Source organism: Oryx dammah, unplaced genomic scaffold, assembly GCF_014754425.2.
Source record: "Oryx dammah isolate SB20612 unplaced genomic scaffold, SCBI_Odam_1.1 HiC_scaffold_19, whole genome shotgun sequence".
Classification (NCBI taxonomy): domain Eukaryota; kingdom Metazoa; phylum Chordata; class Mammalia; order Artiodactyla; family Bovidae; genus Oryx; species Oryx dammah.
In genome coordinates this window covers 23,450,863-23,472,534 of record NW_024070203.1, presented here as the reverse complement: position 1 = coordinate 23,472,534, position 21,672 = coordinate 23,450,863, and the positions used below count along the sequence as shown (strand labels likewise).

The 21,672-nt window shown below is 42.7% G+C and overlaps 1 protein-coding gene across 18 annotated transcripts in view; it reads right to left on the bottom strand.

Moving 5' to 3' along the window:
- Positions 1-21,672, bottom strand: part of CYRIB (CYFIP related Rac1 interactor B) — a 142,822-nt gene that overhangs the window by 64,938 nt on the left and 56,212 nt on the right. The window contains exon 1 of one of the 18 annotated variants that reach the window (XM_040261764.1): positions 15,280-15,515. The exons of 13 other annotated variants lie outside the window; for them this stretch is intronic. The gene's annotated coding sequence lies outside the window, so the exon portion shown is untranslated. Of the gene's footprint in view, positions 1-14,710; positions 14,729-15,279; positions 15,516-21,672 lie in introns of those variants that run through there. 4 more of the 18 variants (XM_040261772.1, XM_040261773.1, XM_040261778.1 and 1 more) reach the window with 4 other exon arrangements.

Sequence of the window (21,672 nt, the reverse complement as noted above, 5' to 3'; positions counted from 1 at the left end):
AAATTTCAATCTTTTTAAATGAAGCATAATCTGTATGGTCTCCTACATCTGTAACACCTCTAAATGTGACTTTAAACCATGTATTCAGCACAGAAAAATCATACTGCAAGAAAAATGTGAATCTCAGAGGAGTTTCTGATCATGGAAGTGGATCTACACTCAGATGAATTTGGTCAGCTCCTTGGTGGCTACTGAAAGTAGTGAAGGACCCAGTTTCATCAAATCTACGAGGCTGAAATCACCAAGGACAAAAGCGCAAATATGCTACTTCTTTATAACTCAGTAAAAACCAAGCTTGGGCAGGGATCAGCCCCCACATGATTGTAAATACAACTATCATTGCACATACATATGTAATTTATTGGCTCCACACTCACTGTCACAACTGCCAAAAAGTTTACCTAATACTTAACAGGAGATTTCTGCAAACTAAATTTATTTAAAACTGGATCTGGGGATTAATTTTTCAAAGTTTCACACATAATTTGCCATCCATTCACAGAGCACACATTTAAAATTTTGTTTGAAGGCCATCTTTCGGCAGATGAGTAAGAAATACATTCCATTTAACATGAGACCAAGAAAACAACACTCATAGTTCTCAGCCCAAAGCATCTTCACTCTTCTCAAAAGTCTGTCAGTAAAAACTCACAGAATTTAAAAAGTGCCTGAAGAAAGAAAAATAAATCATTTCTCTCCTAAAGTTGACAATAGAGGCATTCACTCAAGAAGTACACCAGAACAAGGAGTGTGGGCAAATACTGACATGTCTCTGTGTAACTGCGGAGGGTGCGTGCACTCATGCACCATGCATATATGCGCAGAGGTGTCTGCAAACACGTTCACTAAAACAGTGACCACTTAGATGGTGATTTCTACTTTCTTCTTTGACTTTTCTATGTAGTTTCTATATTTAAGAGTGTGTATTTTTTTTTTTACAAGAAAAGAAGAATGCTATATTATTATGGTATGAAAAGCCATAGTAATCAAAATATGTGGTACTGGCAGAAGGACAGACATGCAGACCAATGAAACAGAAATGAGAGTCCAGAAATAAAGCATATATCTATGGTCAATTAATTACCAACAAAAACTCCAAGGCAATTCAACAGGGGGAAAGGACAGTCTCATCAACAAATAGTGCTGAGACAACTGGATGATATACAAAAAGATGAATTTAGACATCTTCCTCACACTATACACAAAAGTTAGTTTAAAATGGATCAAAGACCTAAATGTAAGAGCTAAACTATAAAAAAACTTTTAGAAGAAAACAGAGGAGTAAATCTCATGACCCTGGTTGGGCAAAGATTTCTTGGGCGCAGCCCCATAAATACAAATCTAAAAAGAAAAGAGAAATTGACCCCGTTAAAACTCTTAAGACTTGCAACTCAAAAGAGACAATGAAAAAAATAAAAAGACAATTTTTCTTTGTCTTTTTGTCCCACTGACTAGGAGAAAATACTTACAAATCATGTATCCAATGAAGAACCTGGATCCAGACTATGTAAAGAACCCTTCCAACTCAGACAATCCAATTAAAAAATGGGCAAAAGATTTGATAAACATCTCACATAAAAGATAAAAATGGCTTTAAAAGATATTCAAGATTAGTCATTAAGGAAATGGAAATCCGAACCACTGTAAAGTATCACTTCACACCAACTAATAAAATTGTTATAATCCAAAAAGACAATGAAAAGTGCTGGGAGGATTTGGAGAAACTGAAACTCTCATACGGTAGTCTAGTTAGAAGTTTAAAAAAAAAAAAAACACACAAATTTACTATGACCCAGCAATTCCATTCCTAGGCATCTACCCAAAAGACATGAAAACATACAGTCACACAGATGTTCACAGCAGCATTATTCACAGTGACCAAAAAGTAGAAACAATCCAAATGTCCATCAACTTGTAAATGGATTTTAAAAAAATGTAGTGTATCCATATAATGGAATACTACACAGCAACAAAAAGGAACGAATTATTGGTGTATACAGCTGACACCTGAATAACATGAGTTTGAACTGCACAGATCCACTTACATGTAGATTTTTTTCTAATAAATATGCAATGCAGTAAGTACTACACAATGAGGTTGGCTGAACCTAAGAATGCAGAACTGAAGATACAGAGGGCAGACTGTAAAGTTACAGATTCTCAATTGTGCAGACGGTCAGCTACATAGTTCAGAAGTTAGCTATACTCAAAAACATGAACCATCTTCAAAAGCATTATGTTAAGTGAACAAAGTCAGATACACAAAAAAGCATATATTATATGGTTCACTTATAAGAAATGTCCAGAAGAAGAAAATCTAGAGAGATAAAAAGTAGGTACAGCAGTCCCCCTTATCCAAGGGGGAGATGCTCCAAGACTCCCAAGAGAGGCCTGGAACCTCAGACAGTACTAACACCTACACACACCCATGGCTTTTCCTATATACACATACTGATGATAAAGTTTAATTTATAAATTAGGCACAGTAAGAGATTAACAATTAATAATAAAACAATCATAACGACAAGGAAAGTTACGACCAATCTAGATAGCATATTTAAAAGCAGAGACATACTTTGCCAACAAAGGTCCATCTAGTCAAGGCTATGGTTTTTCCTGTGGTCATGTATGGATGTGAGAGTTGGACTGTGAAGAAAGCTGAGCGCAAAAGAATTGATGCTTTTGAACTGTGGTGTTGGAGAAGACTCTTGAGAGTCCCTTGGACTGCAAGGAGATCCAACCAGTCCATTCTGAAGGAGATCTGTCCTGGGTATTCATTGGAAGGACTGATGCTAAAGCTGAAACTCCAGTACTTTGGCCACCTCATGCAAAGAGTTGACTCATTGGAAAAGACTGATGCTGGGAAGGATGGGGGGCAGGAGGAAAAGGGGACGACAGAGGATGAGATGGCTGGATGGCATCACCAACTTGATGGACATGAGTTTGAGTGAACTCCAGGAGTTGGTGATGGACAGGGAGGTCAGGCGTGCTGCAATTCATGGGGTCGCAAAGAGCCAGACACGACTGAGCGACTGAACTGAACGACATACTGTAATAAAAGTTATGTGAATGTTGTCTCTCTCACAATATCTTATTGTATAAATTTAACCCTTTTCCCATCTTCCCTAAGAACTTATATGCTGTGGCCATAACTTTTGCAGTTTGAGGTGTGACAGCAAAACAGCATAACGTCTTTTTCCTTCTTCACAATTTCACAGACAGATCTGCTCTTACCTTAGATCTTTAGCAACCTCAGAAGACAAGTTTGTTTTTTTTTTCTTTCCTTATTAAGTCAAGAACTTTCACCAAATAATTCCAAGCAGTCTTTTCCAGTATCCTCAACTAACTCATGACAAGGTTACTTAAGAGTTACTATTTTACAGAAGATGAGGGGAAAAAGTGTATACAAAGATTAGGCACAGCGAATTACTTAAGAAGCCCTGATGTACAAAAAATGTGACTTTGCTACAAGGGGGGAACAAGTGCCTATGATAGACTGTCTTAGGGCACCTGTTTAACCCATATTTTATAACTTGAGGACAGCTTCCTGTAATGCCATAAACCAGTCACACTTTTTGGAAAACTGTTTTCCCATCTCTCACTTGTGAGGCCCAAAAAAGACCTTAGAAGGGGTCTGAGAGACCAGAGGCCGTAAAAGGACTTCACAAAAAGCTTTGCTTGTATACCTAAACTAGGAAGAAATTTTGAAGTGCTTAAATATTTTTAAAAATTATTTAAATGCATAAGCTGTCTACCTACCCAAGCTAGACAAATTGAGAATGGTTTAAAAAGTTATATTTGATTTTAATAAAACTAAGATACACTATCGTTTTTAAAAAGTTGCTTGTAAAGAAAGAACACTGAAAATCAGCTAAAATGAAGTTGTTAAAAAACTCACATTAAATATGCTAACAGACTACTCAGAAGGGGTCAGGGACACATACCAGAGCCAGAGCACTGGCTGGTTGTCACCATGACACACAGTGCAGTGGAACTCCGGCACACCCATTTCAGAGGGCTGCCAACCCCAGGCTGCATGTTTTGACTATTGCTTCAGCATACTGTTCTATAAATAAAGAGAAGAAGCTTTAGTTTAACTATATTCACATTTTAATATAGGAAGTCCCACTTACCAAAGCCTATTTCCAAAAGGCTTCAGCTTCTCAGTTTTAGGCTTCAACCTACTTTTACCCAGTACCAACTCAGAACTAGTGCCAACATGCCTAGCGGATCATTCTACATTTCCAAGTGTAAATTCATGTACACTTTAAGACAAACGAATGGAATACATGAAGCTGATTTCTCTGTACTTTCAAAAACAACTTGGTAAATATACTTACTTAATATCAGAACACATTAAATATTTAAGTCAAAAGAAGTTCAAATGTAACAATCTTCAGCAAGGAAAGTCAGCTTTCAATACTCCACAAGAATGTTTGTTGACAGAAAATAACTGAAAAGGACGATTTAGAAATTGCAAGTTGATAAAATGGAGCCCTACCACTTAACAACAAAACAAATATGAAAACTGCAAGTTTAAGCCTCTCTCCAACTAACTACACTGGCCTCTCACTCTCCTATAACTCAAAATCTATAAAGAAAAAGAAGCCTCACTTACAAACACTGTTTGCGACCCAAGCTGGCAGGGAATAATTACAGGACTGCACTTCAAGCCAAACTTCAACTTTTTCTAGCTGTGTGTTCTTAAGCAATCATATCTACCTCTCAGTCCTCAGTTTCTTCATCCGTGATAATGAAGATCACCTACAACTCATGGTTTCGGGGCAAGTTTTTAAAATTAAGTTTAATAATATTTGGGCTTCCCTTGTGGCTCAGCTGGTAAGGAATCCGCCTGCAATGAGACCTGGGTTCAATAGCTGGGTTGGGAAGATCCCCTGGAGAAGGGAAAGGCTACCCTCTCCAGTATTCTGGCCTGGAGAAATCCATGGACTATACAGTCCTTGGGGTCGCAAAGAGTCGGACATGACTGAGCAACTTTCACTTTCACTTAATATTTGTGACTATGTGTGCAAGAATTCTCCAAGCCAGGATACTGGAGTGGGTAACCCTTCCCTTCTCCAGGGGATCTTCCCAACCCAGGGATCGAACCCAGGTCTCCCCCATTGCGGACAGATTCTTTGGGCTCCAATATTTTGTGAAGCTCTTAGCAAAAATTCTGTCACACTAGAAGCACAAAACAAGTGCAAAAAATAACATCAGTGCTAGTGATACCACTTTGTCTAACCCTATCAGTGATGGAAATGCCATCAGAATTTGTCACATATAAGATATCCAGGGGGTAGAAGTAGCATATACAGTTGAGGGTGTAGGGAAGGTTTCACCTTTCAAAAATCAAACATTAACAAAAACAAACAAAAAATAAATACACAACCCTTATGGCAGAAAGTGAAGAAGAACTAAAGCGCCTCTTGATCAAAGTAAAAGAGGAGAGTGAAAAAGTTGGCTTAAAACTCAACATTCAGAAAACTAAGATCATGGCATCCATCACTTCACGGCAAATAGATGAGGAAACAATGGAAACAGTGACAGACTTTATTTTCTCGGGCTCCAAAATCACTGCAGATGGTGACTGCAGCCATGAAATTAAAAGACCTTACTCCTTGAAAGAAAAGCTATGACAAACCTAGACAGCATATCAAAAAGAAGAAATATTACTTTGCCAACAAAGGCCTATCTAGTCACAGCTATGGTTGTTCCAGTAGTCATGTATGGATGTGAGAGTTGGGCCATAAAGAAAGCTGAGCCCTGAAGAATTGATGTTTTTGAACTGTGGAGTTGGAGAAGACTCTTGAGAATCCCTTGGACTGCAAGGAGATCCAACCAGGCCATCCTAAAGGAAATCAGTCCTGAATATTCACTGGAATGACTGATGCTAAAGCTGAAACTCCAATACTTTGGCCACCTGATGCAAAGAACTGGCTCGTTGGAAAAGATCCTGATGCTGGGAAAGACTGAAGGCAGGAGGAGAAGGGGACGACAGAGGATGAGATGGTTGGATGGCATCACCAACTCTATGGACATGAGTTTGAGCAAGCTCTGGGAGTTGGTGATGGACAAGGAGGCCTGGCATGCTGCAGTCCATGGGGTTGCAAAGAGTCGGACACAACTGAGTGACCAAACTGAACTGTAATACAATTTGATATAAACAAAAGCAAAGTAACCCCACTCCTTGCATAAATCTACAACAGTTTTCTCACATTTCACTTTAATGTTCCTGAAATCCTTAAAGATCACAAGTAATTTTTCCCCCCAAATCATAAAGGTATCTGAACATGTTACACATTACTTTTAAAGTAAATGTTATTAGTTAGCAACTTACCTTAGGGAAAATTAATCCCAAAATTCAAGGAAGTCATTGCATAGAGGTTTGCCCTCAAAAACAGGTCAACCAAATGAACACCAACAAATATACATATTGTGTTCTTACTAAATGCCAGCTACCTCTCTAAAGTCAGATTTACTGAAATACAATTTACATACGTTGGGAAACAACTTTCTATAGGTCTGTGTTTTTAACATGCTGCAAGCAGAGGTAATGACTGTCTTTTTGCTCTGGACTATATTTTCAAGGACATCTGTGGAACAAACAGCCTTGAGAGATAAAAACAATGACTCCCTCTAGTGCAAAGGATAGGCATGCTTACTGCTCATTACAAAAGATTTGGGTTCCCTCAATGAAGGGCTTCTCTCCAATAACATGGGCCACTATGGGTACCCGAGGATCAGGAAATTACACTATTACAAAGGCTGATACTCTGGCTACTGCTATTAATAACAGAGAGGAATCCATTATCCTTCAGCTCCTACCCAGGAGACTCCTGTCTTCTGCCAGCATCCATGAAAATGTGGCAGGGAAACTTACTAGCTTGCAAGCAGGATAAGATCTCAGGTGGTCATGGTTCTGGGCAGTTCTGGCAACATGAATGGGATACTGACAGAGCCAGCACTCAAGGAGAGAGGATAAAGGTCCCTGAGGGGAGAGTTTTGGGAAATGAGAAGACACACTGGAATCTCAGAGTTATTCTAGTGGTGGGTGGAGAGAAGGCAGGAATAAGAATCCACTGTCCTGTTAATGAAAGGAGTTGAATTCATGTTTAAAAACTGAGCAGTGAGAAGTAGGATCAAAATCGGGCACTGAAACGATGGCTTGGTTGTCACTCAATTCTACCCTGGGCTGGCAGAGGAAGGGATGTGTCATGACAATGGGCAAACAAGTCCTGTGTCTCCAGGTGAATAGCTGTGACTGCTGAGCCAGAGTCCCCAAAGCTAAAATAGACTGCATAAGTAAAGACTACCTTGCTGAAAATAAAGAGCTTTGGATGATGGACTGGAAAAGAAGTTCCTTTGGCGGAATTTAAGGGAATGACTAAAAGTGAATGCAAAGCCTTGACTACTGGTACAGAGTTGCTCTCCGCTATACGCCCCCTTCTCTCTCTCCCTCTCTACTCCTCCCAAACTCTTCTGCTTTACAGGGAAAATAATAAGGGGTATGGCTGAGGTCTCCCTGACCCCCAGAAAGCCACACATACCCCTCAGAAGTTGGCCAGGAAACTTTAGAGAAGAACTCAAGTTTTATGGCTCTCTTGGATGCAGACACCCACGTGGTCACTCTCTGATCTCGTCCCATACCAATTCAGTGAGTAGGGTGTGGGCAGCATTTACAGTTGGGAAGGGAAATGAAGTGACTTACGGCTGAGGCTCTCTGGGCCAATCCAAAGTCCTCCTGCTGTTGCCCCTACACCTATCCTGTGGTAGAGGATGGACTTCCCCATCCTGTGAGTCCCAGGGGCCTCTCCCAATCAGGAAGGGCTGCATGCTGGAAAGCGCTAGGACCTTCGGGGCTCCACAGCCCTAAGAACCACTTCTGGTGACAAGTCTCTGTGACTCATGATTTTATTGACTGGAGCCTCTGATAAAGGTGCCACCTGGAGGTGCCCCTGGGAGGACGGACTCTTCTGCCTCCCTGACACAGCTATCAGGCCAACTGCTTCTGTTAAGCAGCTAGCTACTGGGCTCCTGTGGAAACAGAAAGCCTGACTCAGAGAGGCTTCATGAGTTCCAGTCTGATGCTTCTACTTTGGGGTGGGTCAGCTCATACTCAATGACTAACAGGATGGAGAGTCAACTGAAAATGCGTATTTGAGAATATATCTGGATAGCCTTAGCTCCACAACATCTCAACTTTATATGAACAAGAGGTGGAGAGCCCTCTGGGGAAACTCATCCTCTACTTTACCACTGGACACAAAGTTATGGGCTCAGTGGAGCCCACATCTATAAACCCTGTACTGCCAGACCATCCACTGTCAGTACTTGAGCACTGATTACTATCAGTTCTTTCATGGACTTTAGCAGAAGCCTCTGAGCTTGCTCAACTGTATTCGGTCTTAGTTTCCCTTCAATCCGTTCTCCAAAAGCTTTGAGAACAATCTTTTGAAAAGATAAATGAGTATTTCTCACCCCCTTTAAAGTCCTATAATGGCTTCCTGTGGCCTTTGGTCCAAACTGCCCTGAACCTGTTAACATGACTCAGCCAGCCAGCCTCAGAGCGCACTTCCTGTCCACCTCTTTCCCACATCTCCTTCATACCCTGCAGTACTGCCACACAGAACCAGTGACTGTTTGTAAGATGCACAGGATCTTCTTCATCTCCAGGCTGTGGCCTCTCCTTCCTATGTCCATGCATTTCTCCTTTTGCCAGACTGACTAAATGTCCACTCTTCAGATCTCAGTTTAGATGGCATTACAAGATGGGTGTTTATCCTGGCTCATAAGATTGCTGCTGCTGCTGCTGCTAAGTCGCTTCAGTCGTGTCTGACTCTGTGCGACCCCATAGACGGCAGCCCACCAGGCTCCCCTGTCCCTGGGATTCTCCAGGCAAGATCACTCATAAGATGAGGTACCTGCTAAATTCATACTGTCTATTCTCCTGTCTTTGCTTCTACTGTTAAAAAGGGACCACTAACATTTTATTCACTGTTGTATAACCCTGCTTATGTGATCAACAACTATTTGAGAAATCAATAGCAATCATATACCACATATTGTGCCAGGTGTAAAAGAAATATATCAAAACAAAAAAATTTTAATGATCATTCAACTTAAAAATGCAACACTTCAATAAAACTACATTCTTCCTCCCCTATTATGCGGCACTGAAATAAATACAAAAATCTCACAACAGTGTTGGGAGGCATGTAGCAAAGATAGTATTATTCATATCTTACAGATAATCTGAGAATATTAACACTATCAGGAAAGAGCAAATCAGGACTTAAATGTTTTTGTCCATACATACTAAAATTTTGCACGGAGACTACCAATAAGAGCACAAGTCAAGAACTCCCTGGCGTCCAGTGGTTGGGACTCCAGGCTTTCACTGCTGATGGCTTGGGTTTGATCCCCGATTGGGGAACTCAGATCCCACAAGCCCTATGGCGTAGCCAAAAAGAAGGGTACAAGTCAACAAACTACAAAAGTCCACTTCAAGATGTAGCCAATCTCCATTTTCATTTAAATTAGTGCCTTTAATTCTCCATTATCCACATTAAGAACTGAAAAAAATAATCCGAAATATAGGAAGCATTACTATAAACAAAGCTAGTGCAGGTGAGGGAACTCCAGCTGAGCTATTTCAAATCCTAAAAGATACACTATTACAGTGCTGCACTCAATATGCCAGAAAATTTGGAAAACTCATCAGTGGCCACAGGACTGAAAAAGGTCAGTTTACATTCCAATCCCAAAGAAGGGCAATGCCAAGGAATGTTCAGACTACTGTACAATTGTGCTCATTTCACACTGCTAGCAAGGCAATGCTCAAAATCCTTCAAGTTAGGCTTTAGCAGTACGTTAACCAAGAATTTCCAAATGCTCAAGCTGGATTTAGAAAAGGCAAAAAAAATCCAACATTCACTGGATCACAGAAAAAGCAAGAGAGCTCCAGAAAAACATCTACTTCTGCTTCACTAACTATGCTAAAGCCTTTGACTGTGTGGATCACAACAAACTGTGGAAAATTCTTGGAGATGGGAATACCAGACCACCTTACCTGTCTCCTGAGAAACCTGTATGCAGGTCAAGAAGTAATAGAACCAGACATGGAACAACGGACTGGTTCCAAATTGGGAAAGGAGTATGTCAAGGCTATATATTATCACCCTGCATATTTAACTTATATGCAGACTACATCACATGAAATGCTAGGCTGGATGAATTACAAGCTGGAATCAAGACTGCAGAGAGAAATATCAATAATCTCAGATATGCAGATGATACCATTCTAATGATAGAAAGCAAAGAGGAACTGAAGAGCCTATTGATAAGGTTGAAAGAGAAGAGTGAAAAGGCTCGGTTAAAACTCAACATTCAAAAAACTAAGATCATGGCATCCAGTCCCATCACTTTATGGTAAATAGAAGGGGAAAAAGTGCAAACAGTGACAGATATTTTATTTTTCTGGGCTTCAAAAACACTGCAGATGGTAACTGCAGGCATGAAATTAAAGACACTTGTTCTCTGAAGGAAAACTATGACAAACCTAGACAGCATATTAAAAAGCAGAGATATCACTTTGCCAACAAAGGTCCATACAGTCAAAGTTATGGTTTTTCCAGTAGTAATTGCATGGATGTGAGAGACGGCCCATAAAGAAAGCTGAGTGCTGGAGAATTGATGCTTTGGAATTGTGGTGCTGGAGAAAACTCTTGAGAATCCCTTGGAAAGCCAGGAGATCAAATCAGTCAATCCTAAAGAAAATCAACCATGAATATTCACTGGAATGACTGAAGCTTAATAGGGTTAGGGTTAACCTACTGGAAGCTCCAATACATTGGCCACCTGACGCAAAGAGCTGATTCACTGAAAAAGACCCTGATGCTGGGAGAGACTGAGTCCAGGGGGAGAAGGGGACAGCAGAGAATGAGATGGTTGAATGGTATCACCAACCCAATGGACATGAATCTAAGCAAACTGCAGGACACAGTGAAGAACAGGGAAGCCTGGCGAACTGCAGTCCAAGGGGCCACAAAGAGTAAGACACAACTCAGCAACTGAACAACAACAACAATCCCAAGTAATAATATCTGGGAATATGACATATTTTTTTTCTGATGTTTTCTGAAACTGACCTCAGTATTCAGTGTAATTTGGATTATCTGAGAACATGCCAATTTATGACTGAGAGAAAGATTTTGGGGCACAGTGTAGACAGACACAGTGAAAGGTGTCTATCAGTTTAGATTTAGCACAGAGCTGACATAATGCACCAACTAGAACACATCAAGTAGAGATTACTCACAAGGCAGAAAATGACTGTACAGGACTGAAAGCTTCTGAATGCTGTATACAATAGTACCAGAACATCATCTTTTCAAAATAAACTAAAATAGCTACAGAAATATATCTTTGCATTAGGTCTTCTACTGAAATAAAATCACCCAGAGTCTTTGAAAACAGCCATTCTCACCCATGGTAAGTACCAAATCAGGATGTGGGGCATGTCACAAGAAATGGCATATAGTTAAAGGATCAAAATTCTAAGAATGATTTCCTCGTTTAAAAAATTTTACAAATGTCACTCATTTGCATTCCAGTATACTTGTGTGAGTGGGAAAGGGGTAAAGTTACAGCCAGTGGACAGGAAATTATAATCCTGTATATGATCACAGTAACTCAGACCATAAAGAATCTGCCTGCCGTGCAGGAGACCTGGGTTGGATCCCTAAGTCAGGAAGATCCCTTGGAGAAGGGAACGGCAACCCACTCCAGTATTCTTGCCTGGAGAATCCCATGGACAGAGGAGCCTGGTGGGCTATAGTCCATGGGGTTGAAAAGAGTCAGACAGGACTGAGCAACTGACATGTTAACACATATGCTCACAGACAGTAGAGAAGAATGAACATTATCCATCCTGTGTGGCAGGTGAAAACGTTTGGAGACTCACTGTTTTAAGTAAGTATGCCTTCTAAATATACAACATAAAATACAGGACCTCAAATTAGTACTTTGAAATAATTTTAGTGAAGACTACAAGTCACAGAGGCCTGGGTTGAAATGCCAGCCTTCTTGATCCTACTTGGACAAGTTACCTAAGCAGTTTGAGCCTTACTTTCCTAATGCTACTTAAGAATCAACTAGGAATTAACCTACACCTTGCAGGGTTTTATGGAGAATGTGGCACAGAGGTGTTCACTATTACAGAGTAATAATGAAGGGCACAGACCCAGTCCTCTATCTCTGTGTCCCTTCAGTTACCCAACCTTAGTTTCCTAGTTTGTGATACTACCAGTTATTAGATTTAGGGTGTTGTAAAGACTAAATGTCTTACAACACTGCCTGGCAAGTAGCACACACCAGGTATGTGTTAGTTACTATTAACATCATTATCACCACCACTGAAACGTAAGTCAACGTTGCCACATTATCAGATTCGTTACTTTTCTACTATATGAAAAAATGTTCCTTGAAAAATTAACCTTATTTAGTGAACTGATAATAATATAGGATGAGCTCACACACTCAATTTTTACACTGATTTTTAGAAACTTTAAATATACAAGAAATTATCTGAATTACCATTGGTCATGAATATTGACAAGATACATACATCAAATATCCATTTTCAGTGAACATATCCCTTCACTGAACTAAAGCATATCACAAACTGATATGTCTATTGTAGTTTCTCCCCAAAGATTTCAAAGCATTTTACAATAATTTTATATAGCAATCCTCAAAATGTACAAGTTACCTGAGAAAAAATGCATCTGAGAGCAATCAACATCTTTCTCTAAAACTTTTGCTACATAATTACAAAATGATGTTACAGTCTAACTGTTCCAAACACGCCATTCACTCAATTAGTCAGAACATTTATTGCGTATCCACTGTGCACCAGGCAGGCACTGTGCTAAACCCTGTAATAGTAACAGAAAAGGAGAGACCAAAAGTAACAGTGGGCATGCCACTAACAATATAATTAAATATTTTGAAATTTTGTTTTCTTTAAACAGTGAAAAGAGCAAATTATATGTTCTAACAGTTGAATGCATCAATAATTAATGAGTTAAGTAACCTCATAAAAGTGACAGTACAATATTTTCCCCAAGGAGAGTAGGATTAAATGAAATAAAGCATCTGTCTCTACTGCTCAATTACTAAGTAAAGGTAAATGACCACTTTAAATGAGTCAAATAACCTCAAGAATGACACTATTTTTCACCCATTTGAAGGGTAAAGTTTAGAGAAATAAATCTTAAGTTTGCTGTTAAGTGTCACTTGGAATCTATCAGAAATAAACTACATTCACTCAGTTTTACTCAGCCTCTGAAACTATATTTTTTGCTGGGGCGACTAGGGTCAATTTACTAATCATGCCTTCCTTTGATCAACCATTTTTTCTTAGGCGAGAAAAATCTAGCCTTGATGCAATTATCAAATAATCCAGTATTCATACTTTTTATCCTACATTTTACAAAACGAGAGTTTTCTCAAGTAGCTACATAACTGTTAAAGTTTTAAAGAATTTAAAATATATATATTATCCAGCAAAACTGCTCTGCAAAAAAAAAAAAAAAATGCAACTTTGACCCCAAGTAAAGTAATCTTAGTGTTTAAAGTGCTGATCCAAAACCTGAAAGGGGACAAACAGCCAACCACATTTTTAGTACCCACCTCTCCAGAAGAAAGGGCTGTTAGACAAATGCTATTAATATTGACAGCAATTGTATCAAACTGACACGCAGGAAGCTGCACTTCAGGACTAAGTATCTTCCTTGGAGTTCATTATTATGAACTATGAATGTCGCATTAGAAAAACTGCTGTCATTTCATTTTATGAATGCTGAATCAGGCAGTTTTAGTTAACTGCAACACTTTACAATCAGGCTATCAAATAAGCCCCAATTACCACGTTGTTCCAGACACAGAACTTCTGTTTCTATTATTAAGTATAATTAAAGAATTAAAAGGATCAGTTTATTTTTCCTGATACATTAGTCTAAAACGATCTGCAATAAGTCTCGGAACACCCAAGTGACTGAAATTCCTTGAGCTATACAAAACACTCCTCTGGAATGCCAGTCTTCCAAATGGCAAGACTATAAGAACACACAAATGATACACATTCTCCACATTACACATGAAGGAGTAAAAAGATTTCAAACTCAATAAATTTAAGGGGGGTGGGGGGAGAAAAAGTGGAAACAAATGTCCCAAATCTTTGTCTTCAACCAGAATGGCATTTTGTAGCAGTGCAAGAATTCAGGCATTTATTTCATTAGTATTCCGCACACTGAGGGACATTCAGTAACTGCTGGTGACAGATGAGCCGAGAAGAAGCCTCACCAACAAACAGTATTAACAGGTAATGTTGCAAATAAGTCATGGAACAGCGGGAGAACGAATGTGGAGGAGTTGAAAGAGTAACAATCTTCGGCCAAATTTTACATTCAGAGCAAATCAATCACACACTCCTCCGGCGGCGGGGATCGGGGCGGGAAGTATTTGGTGTGACCCAGAATAACCAAGAGGTACATACACACAGCAAGTGCCACTTCCACTACAGTTTGACAGTCATGCATTTGGATAATTAGAGTAGAAACGTGTGTTTTGGAAACACAGCTAAGACCACACCCTAGGACTGAGAACCGGGACTTTAAATGCTAAGGATCAGAGGTCCACGCAGCACCTGAGTCGGACGGTCTTGTGGCACAGGTGGAAGGGGTCGGGACACCAACTTCAAGGCAGGTGACCAGGAGGGCCGCGTGTCCGGGCGAGGCGTGGCGGAGTCCGAGAGAAGGGGGTGTGGATCCGGGGACTAGCACTGGGAGAGAAGGAGGGAGGGGAGGCGGCCGCTGATAGCAAAGGGAGGTGGAAACTCCGGGTCGGGGGGCGACCATCGACGTGGGAGGGGAAAGCGCCCAGGGGCCAAAGGTCACGGGCGGAGGCAAGACTGGGCACGGGAGGCGGCGGCGAGCACGCGCGGGGAGACGCGAGTGGAAGGAGGCAGGGGCGGAGAAAGGCAGAGCCGAATGAATGACCGCCGGGGCGGCCCGGGCGCGGAGGAAGGGCCCGGGGCGCCCGCGGAGATGCCGCCGCAGCGCCGGGGCGGGCCCCCGGCAACGGTGGTGGGGTGGGGGATGAGGAAGCCCCGCGCCGGCCCCACCGCGCCCGCCTCTCCGCCAAAATGGGGTCGCGGAGCAGGCGAGCCAGGGGTGTGAGGGAAGCGGCGAAAAGGGAAAAAAATAAACCACTCACCCTCCGCGCGAGCCTCCAGGCGCTCTCTCTCAGCCCCGTTCCTCCGCCCTCCTCGAGCCGCGGCGGCGGCTCCTCAGCGGCGCTAGGGGGAGCCCCGGGCCCGGAGCGGGGCAGCGGCGGCGGCGGCCGGACCGGGAGCCCCTCCGCACCTGCCCCTGTGGCGGAGCCGCGACGAGCCAGGCGGCGGCGGCAGCGGCGGCGGCGGCGGCTCCTCCGAGCGGGGAGGGCAAATGACCCGGATGTACAGGGTAACGGCGAGGAGGGGGAAGGGGGAATGCCAGGAAGTGAGGGCGCCGCGGACCTGTCCGACCGTGCGCATGCGCCGCGCGCCCGCCCCGCAAGGTAAACCCAGTCTTCCTTCCCCGCCCTCTTTGCTCCAGCCCCTCCCCTAGGGGGCGGGGCGAGGCCGGAGACAGGTGGTCGGGAGGGCTCCGCGATGAGAGGAAGGGGGTGCGGCTACCTTCTCCGCTACCCCGCCCTCCTTAAAGGGGCAGAACCTTAAAGGCCGAGATGGCTTCTGGGTGGACCCGCGTCTTGCAGCCTTCTCATTTTACAGATGGAGAAACTGAGGCTCAGGGGTGACAGTGACTTGCCTCAGGTCAGTAAGCTCAGAAATGGCAGACACTGGAACTCGAGACTCGCAGATCTGGACTCTGCTGAACCCATCAAAGTCGGGCACGCCTTTCCCTCTCCGCCAGGTGCTGATTGAGTCTCAAACTGCCAGATACTGCAGATGCGCTTGGCAGGCTCCCCAGAGCCAAGAGGTACACCGTTATCGCCTGCGATGGTATCGTGGAGACGCCCTTGGGAGGTGTTAAATAATCAAGTCTGAGAACAGAAATCAGGCGCCACTGGAGACTTGCATGGTGCTACACATAGCACTTTCAGATAAATGAGACTCTGTTCTGGGGTCTGGTCTGGGTAACGCTATCTGATGGACAGAAAAGTTGGATGTGGTAGAGGGCGCAGCTTCTTCATTTTCCCCAAATTCCCCTTTCACTCTGAACTTAAAGGTTCCCTCTTTACTTAGAAAACAAGAACATCCCATCTAGCTAGCTCATCCTAACCCCGTTATCAAACTCTGATTTTTTTCATTAATGCCAAAGTGTAAATAATGATCGCATCTCCCAGGGATATTTGCAGTTTGACTGCTAAGCAGATAGTAACTATGAAGGTAAATGGTCCTAAACATTTTGAGGTCAAGATCCCTATTGAAAATCCTATAAAAGGATGCACTTTTCTCTCCAGGTTAATGCATACAGGCACACGAACTGCACACAATTTCAGGAAATTTTTGGATCCAGGAAGCCTATCTATGAAACCCTGATTATGAACCCCTGTTCTAGTCAAATAGTTAAGATCCCAGTAGTGATCTGGGCCTTACCATAGGTAGCCAAGCAAACACTCCTTGCCCCAGATCCAGAAGGCAGCACTTAACCTTATGTAGCTTTCTCTCTTGCTCTTGAGTTACACGGAGACCAAGTGATATTGGCCATATTACAAAGAAATGTGGTTAAGAGCGTCAGGAGATAGCAGGTGGCTTTATCAAGGCACACACTAAGGGCAAGAGTCCTAGGCCTCAGACTTTTACCCTAATTATCATACTTAAGGATGATTTGAGGGTCTTACACTGTATCCATTATAATCTTCATCAATTTCAATGGAACACAGGATGCTGATGTTTTGCCAACACTGATGCTAACAGAACAGTCTCCACAATCCAAGAACTCTGATCCATTTGTCTGATACACGAACACCTACTCTTAAATAACTCTGGTCCATATCGACCCACTGTCCTCTCTTTGCACCAGAGAAAGAGTTCTTACACCTGCTCAGTCGAGCTGCCAGCAACCACACACCTGGAACCGAGTCTCCCATGGAGAGCAGGAGGAATCTTGTCTGTAACATACTCAACATGTGAACATCCAGTTTAGCTCAAGTATCTCCAATTATGTGGAGCTCATTATCCTCTAATTGTGAGGAGCCTCTTTTTTTAATTAATTATTTTGGCCTCACTCCACAGCATGTGGAATTTTCTCAAATGCGGACTGTACCTTCACCCCTGCAATGGAAGCAGGGACCACTGGACCACGAGCGAAGCCCTAGGAGCCTCCTCCTTTACACTGATCAGAAATCTGATGCCCGTCAACTGTCATTCATTGGTCCAAACTTTATTTCTGGAAAGTGACATAGACATAATGCTGGCCTGGAGGAGCTTACAGACCAGCAGAGAAAACAATCCATCTGATGAGTGATAACTGTAAAATAGAGGATGAGTCCCAAGAGGAGGACAGACTGCTTTTTTCAGAGACACCTTTCTCCTTATCAGCCCTACACATGTTCCTGACCTGTGTAAGCTCTGCCACTATCCCATGTGGGAGGTCCTGGAAGAGGAGACAGAAAACAAAAACCTAGGAGAAGTGATGAATTTGCTCTTCCACGATCCCTTCTTCATCCTTCTGCATAAATGTAAGCACATTTCAGCTGTGGTCAAAGTCTCAGGTTGAAAAAAAAACAGAGGATGCAAAAAAAGATGTTTACATAAAAGTACTAGGCTCTACTGATGATTTAACCATGGTGGCTTGTTAGCATTTTTTTTTTTTTGAATCCTTAGTATATGTGTCAGGCACTGTACTAAAAGCCCTTGACTTGCATTTCCTCTTTTGCTTTTTACAAATTCAGTCACTGAGTCATTCAATCAACACAGTTTTGTCCCTCTACTGTGTCCCAGGCACCATGTTGAGGGTTTAGGGTAAAGCCAGTAAGTCATGTGGTTCCTGTCCTGGAAGGGCTCAAAATTCAGTAAAGGGAAGGCCTATAACCCCACAATTACAACACGGCATGATTCGGTGTAATTTTGGAGGGTGGAGCAATTAACCCTCCCTGGAATGGCTGTGAAGGCTTCAGAGAGGATGAGCTTGGTCTTGAAGAGATGGGGGAAGGGCCAAGAAGGAAAGTCACATGGGCAGAGGAAGCAGAGGTCATGACATGCTTGGGGGGAAGACTGGGTGGTTGGAAAGGACCTCCTCAAACACCATCCTAAGGACTCTGAACTTGCCTCCTGAAGGCAACCACCAGTAAATAAAAGCTTCTAAGCAAGGGAGAGACATAATCAGATGTGCTTTATATCAAGATCACTCTGACCACAGTGTCCAATGCGGACTACAGTGGGAGAGAGTGGAGACCAGCAGACCAGAGAAGCTGTTGTGAGGTCCAGGCGAGACACAGTAAGAGCCTGTTCTAGGAAACTGGCAGTGGAGAGAAAGAATGGACAACAGAATTGAGATATTTACTGATGTATTATATAATCTACACATGTTTGTGACTAGTGGAATTTAGGGGAAGAAAAAGCAGAAACTGTGGGTCATGACCCTGCGGTTCCTAGCTTCACAGATTAATCGGACAGTGACACCATCCAATCCCAAAACCTTTCCAGTTTTCATTCCTATTCTCTTCCAACCTTTATCCATGTAAATGAATACTGCTTCACTTGGTATCTTCAGATATGTGCAACTACCTCCTAATATCTTTTCCTATTTTTCCAGGCACATTTATCACTTTAAGGCTGCAGAATATTTCATCATGTTGAAATAGCTCTCTTTCCTTTCAGTTGCTAAAGGTCCACACCCTGCATGCCTGGTTCACCCTGGACTCATTTGACTCTGGGCATTTTGCAAGGGATGAGTTGAGCGAGGAAAGGGAGCCTGTAGGTGAAGGGTATTGGAAAAGCGTAGCCTCAAGGGCCAGGAAAGCTGAAACTCTCATGGGAGACACTTGGGCAACCCTATTGCATGCGGAAATTACAAAGCTATTGAAAAGAATTTATTGACCATGGGAATCCTAATGTCTACTCTCTATGGCAAACCTAAACAGTGTATTAAAAAGCAGAGACATTACTTTGTTGACAAGGTCTGTATAGTCAAAGCTATGATTTTTCCAGTAGTCATGTATGGATGTGAGAGTTGGGACCATAAAGAAGGCTGGGCATCAGAGAAATGATGTTTTCGAAATGTGATGTGGAGAAGACTCTTGAGAGTCCCTTGGACAACAAGGAAATGAAACCAGTCAATCCTAAAGGAAATCAACCCTGAATATTCATTGGAAGGACTGATGCTGAAGCTGAAGCTCCAATACTCTGGCCACCTGATGCAAAGAGCAGACTCACTGGAAAAGACCCTGATGCTGGGAAAGATTGAGGACAGGAGGAGAAGGGGGTGACAGAAGATGAGATGGTTGGGTGGCATCATGGACTCAACGAACGTAAGTCTGAGCAAATTCCAGCAGACAGTGAAGGACAGGGAAGCCTGGCGTGCTGCAATTTCATGGAGCTGCAAAGAGTTGGACATGACTTGGTGACTGAACAACAACAGTTCTCTATGGCCTAATCCAGCTCATCCATTCACTCCTTCATTCATTATTCCCTCTTGGAGCAATGCATTCTTGTGAACCACTAGGCTATAAAGCAGAGCTAAAAGCACCAGGGAGCTGTGGATTTAGCCCCCCAGGGTTTGGACGCCTGTCCTACAACCTTCACAGGTTAATCTCAGAACTTCAGTTTCCCCACAGTTTGTTCTAAAAATTAGTTTAGATAAAATTTGCTCAGTACTTGGGACAGAATTAAGCCTATATTACATTCAATAATTATTTTCAGTCTTGGCTCCTCTGCCTCCTGGACGCCCAGCAATTTCCCCAGCTTCTGAGCATACCTAGAGGGGACAGTGCACGTGCTAGAGCTCAGAGCCTGAATCTGCCAGAGTGACGCAGGGCACGCACTTCTCCTCTCTAACCTTCTATTTCCCTTCTGTGAAATGGACATGGAAACGTACTCAAAGGAATGTTTCCATGCTCTTATAAATGCTGTATAGGAAAATCTCCTTGGAGTGAAAGACCAAACCAGTCCATCCTAAAGGAAACCAACCCTGAATATTCATTGCAAGGACTGATGCTGAAGCTGAAGCTCCAATACTCTGGCCACCTGATGCAAAGAGCAGACTCACTGGAAAAGACCCTGATGCTGGGAAAGATTGAAGGCAAGAGGAGAAGTGGATGACAGAGAACGAGATGGTTGGATGGCATCACTGACTCAATGGACATGAATTTGAGCAAGCTCCAGAAGACGGTGAAGGACAGGGAAGCCTGGCGTGCTGCAGTCCATGGGGTCACAAAGAGTTGGGCACGACTGAGGGACTGATCAACAACAGGAAAATGAGTTCAAAACCCCAAAGTACTCTGTCATTACTATTACTGCTATTATAGAATAGACATCACTGTTTTCTTGGTTTCTCCCCACTAAAAAAAAAAAAAATGATGACCTTAGCATAAGTTCCATGGATTTTAATCGATGGGTCAAAGGATCTGAATATTGCTATGGTTCTTGATTTGTACAATGCCTCTTAGAGAGGATTCCGTGAATAGCTGCTGCCACTGTTAACTCTAATACACCATCCAGTATGTTTAAGCACCAAGATTATAGCTTTTGTTGACTCTGTAAAGAGTCTTTGTCCTTAATCTAACTTTCAGGGACTTCTCTCAACTGCTCTCCTCCTCCTCTTTGAGGAATCAGTGAATACTGAATCCCTGAACAAAGAGGCACCTTCCCAGATATTTCCACCACAGCCTAGGCTGAGGATGAAGACCCAAGGGTCATGCCTTACAGAGACAAGCATCCAATGTGTGAGTTTAATGAATGCAGAAGAGGATGGGGAAGGAGGCCTGGGAATCCCTGAGCAGGGTTCAAAGCCTATCCAGCGTGAAGGATGACATCAGAGCTGTTCCTCAAAAAGAACCAAAGAACAGACTCAACAGTTCAATCCCAATACATTCTTGTGATTTAGCAAAACATTAAAGAATCTCTCAGAGGCCATCAAGTTGTCCGGATGGCCATATGCCCCCAGAGTTACAAGGTGTATCCCTGAGCCTCCTCACATTTCCAAGTGCAACACAGTGCTCATACTGGGCAGCTGCAGTTCAAGTTTCACCAGCCCTCTGCGTGACCTGCAGGAAGGCAGCATCTGCTGGCCCCTCCCTCTGCCCTGAATACACTTGCCATGCAGCTGCATCTCAGCCTCCTCTAGGGTCACTCCTCAAAGTGGCCCCTCCATTCCTTCCTAAAGTTGACCTTCCCTTCCATATTCCTTCGTATGTCACTGGCTTTTTTTTTCTCCCCCTTCTAGCACTTACCACAACCTATAATTTTTTTTTTATTTTTGAGCTTTAAAAAATATTTTAAATTAAAAAAAAAAGACTTTCAACACAATGTCAGCTCAGTGAAGGCAGAGGCCAAGGCTACCCTGCCCACTCCTACACCTGTCCCTACATCTGGGTGTGCCCACCCAGCTCCTAGGAGACCTTGATAAACATGTGGAATGATTTGAGGGGTTAAAATTTGAGTTT